The sequence below is a fragment of the Gymnodraco acuticeps genome, unplaced genomic scaffold (assembly GCF_902827175.1).
Source record: "Gymnodraco acuticeps unplaced genomic scaffold, fGymAcu1.1, whole genome shotgun sequence".
In the NCBI taxonomy this organism is placed as follows: domain Eukaryota; kingdom Metazoa; phylum Chordata; class Actinopteri; order Perciformes; family Bathydraconidae; genus Gymnodraco; species Gymnodraco acuticeps.
Genome location: NW_022992140.1, coordinates 449,884 through 452,616, shown reverse-complemented (window position 1 = coordinate 452,616; position 2,733 = coordinate 449,884). Strand labels below are relative to the sequence as shown.

At 36.3% G+C, this 2,733-nt stretch overlaps 1 long non-coding RNA gene across 1 annotated transcript; it reads right to left on the bottom strand.

Annotated features, from left to right (window-relative positions):
- Positions 1 to 570: 570 nt before the first annotated feature.
- Positions 571 to 1,636, bottom strand: LOC117538291. The gene is made up of 3 exons (XR_004567829.1): positions 1,595 to 1,636; positions 1,116 to 1,164; positions 571 to 654 (listed from the first exon to the last, which is right to left on the bottom strand). It is a non-coding gene; the product is annotated as an uncharacterized LOC117538291 (long non-coding RNA).
- Between the last annotated feature and the right edge of the window lie 1,097 nt (positions 1,637 to 2,733).

Genomic DNA, 2,733 nt, shown 5'->3' with positions numbered 1-2,733 from the left:
TAAGTGAAGACATCCTTACAAGGAGGACTGCCCTGTCAAATTTAAAAGTTATTCTTGTTAAATATACATATCCTGTTGAGGCTAGAATCCAAAATGCAGAACCACTCTAGATTGTAGCCTCAAGGGACTGTTTAAGGTTACTTAAAAACATATAATTTCCCAAATTGGTGAAATGAACTCCATCTCTTAGAAATATGCCAGGGCAGTCAAACTTAATGCAAGGATGCCTTACACTCTCTCCACCCAAACCACTAACACATTTACCCATCTCTCTGTTCACCCACATTCTGGCCTTGTTCAGCTTTCCCGGATTGGCTTTCCTCCAGTGACATCTCTCATTGATAGAAGATAGAATTATCTTCATCTCTGAGCAGTTGTCACTGAGGGAAAGCAGGTCCTGCTTCATCGCTGTGACAAGCTCCACACCTTTGATGTTGCCAAGGTTGTTGCCGCCACAGTGGATGAGCAAGACATCCGGGACTGTTCTTCCTCTCAAGGACTGATAGAAAAAGGGAAGAAGGTTCCTCCACCTCAGACCACCCTTGCCAAACCACCACACACGGCAATTTAGACCCAGGTTGCTTCCCATGGTGTGTCTGGCTCTTTCTTCCCCACGTCTAACGTAGCTGCTCCCTATTATCCACACATTGGGACCTAGATAGAATAAAATATATTGAAAAAGGAAAAAAAAGTGTTTACTGGTGATCATCTTTTAGAAAAAGGCGGTACATGTAGTACAGTTGTCATATCATTTTCATCATATTTTTAAGACTACACAAGTTTAATTTGTATAATATATTACATATAACTCTATACTTGTATATAGAATCATGATGAAACTTTATAAGGATTAAGATTATATATTAATATTACATTAAATAATGCATGACGATTTCATGCATTATTACGAATCAGGATGTATCAAGTCACTGACTTTTTGTGATAAGGTCACAATCAACTGATTTCACTTATCAGATGTAAAAATAAGGTACACTATATTTGTTTTTGCCATATGAAAGTAAAGGGTATGCAATCAAAAAATTACTGAAACAAAATGAATACAAATTCTTATAAAAACTATACAGCACCTTGTCCAAGAATGGCGGGAGGCCCACTTTCCTTCAGGATTTCCTCTCTGGATGTCGATCCGGCTATTTCTGCCATCTATAAATAAAGTACAAATGATTAGCTCTTCACGCCTCTTTAAAATAATATGTGTTCTTGAAGATTCTGTATGCATCGTCGTTTACAATGGTAGGGACATTGCATTGGAAATTAGTTGTGAAAAAGATGTCATTTTTAGTTTTTTCATCTCACATTTATAGATTTTAAATACAAATATATATATATAAAACGAATTATAAATGCAAAGTCTGGTTTCTAGAAAGTTAGCTAATGCATACATTTCTAGCATTTTGGTTAACTATGAAAAGTATGGAAAATTACTGTGCAAACACCCAACATTAGCTTAGCCACAGTAGCGGTTGCTGATGAGTAGGTTTGGCTTATTTTACTGTTTTATATGAGAACATGTTACATTACATACAGACATTAAGGAGGCAGGTTAGAAAATAAATATGTTTTCGTCTCTTACCTTTTGGAGCAAACTGTTGTCGGTTGTTAGCATAGACTGTATATAAAGCGTTGTCTCTTTAGCCTCAGTGACGTAACAGTGAACACTGAACGTGACCGCGTGTGAAGGGGGAGGGGCGCGGGGGATTTAGGTCTGGGCTGCGCTAAATTCAGCCTCTCTTTCCAACATCTCCTGTGGCGGCAATCCACATTCTATACTATTCTATACTTCCTTCTATATATGTATGAGCTCTGTATGTGTTTTATTTTCCTTATGACTGTTGTAAGTAAACTTTTTTATTCTATACTTCCTTCTATATATGTATGAGCTCTGTATGTGTTTTATTTTCCTTATGACTGTTGTAAGTTAACTTATTTATTCTATATCTTCTTCTATATTTGTATTTGAATGTATGTCACAGTCCTCTGTTTATTTATTGTTAAGCAACGCAACACATGGTTTTCAACAGTGGAACGATTTATATGAATGTCAACAGCAACATCCCAAGCTTCTTTCTAGCCAATATTCATTATGTTGTATTTGTACCTTCAACTGTAACTGAAAGTTCAATTTGGTGTATTTTGTTTGCAAGTCTGTGTTCAACATACTACTTGGAGTACGCTTAACGCGGCACAAGTCTGTACTGAACATGGACACGCAAAATTCTAAACATGTATTTTTTCATATCTGATACCAAATCTTGCATCAATATTGCCACACTGGAGATGTATATTAGTTATTTAGAGTTTAGTGTTCAATGTATTCAATGTATTCAATGTGTTAAATGTATTCAATGTGTTAAATGTATTCAATGTATTCAATGTATTAAAATAACTATCCAAACATTTTATATGTAAGTTATTTATATGTATGTAAGTGTTGTCTCGTGTGTATGTACTGTTTGTGATCGTTGTTGTGTCCTCACTCGTGGCCTGCACCTTGACGTGGTGAGTGGGCTTTAAACTAAGACAGGCCATTTATGTTTGAAATATCATGCTAACAAACCTACAATTTCAGAATTGAATGATAGTGGTTATATATGTTCATGTCTTGCTGACATTATTACAATTTTTTAAATGGTTCTCCTCTCTCCTGCAGTCAGCTGTGATTCCAGGTGTTCATGCTGCCACCCGCCTCCCCCCCATCCACCTCCTTTCATC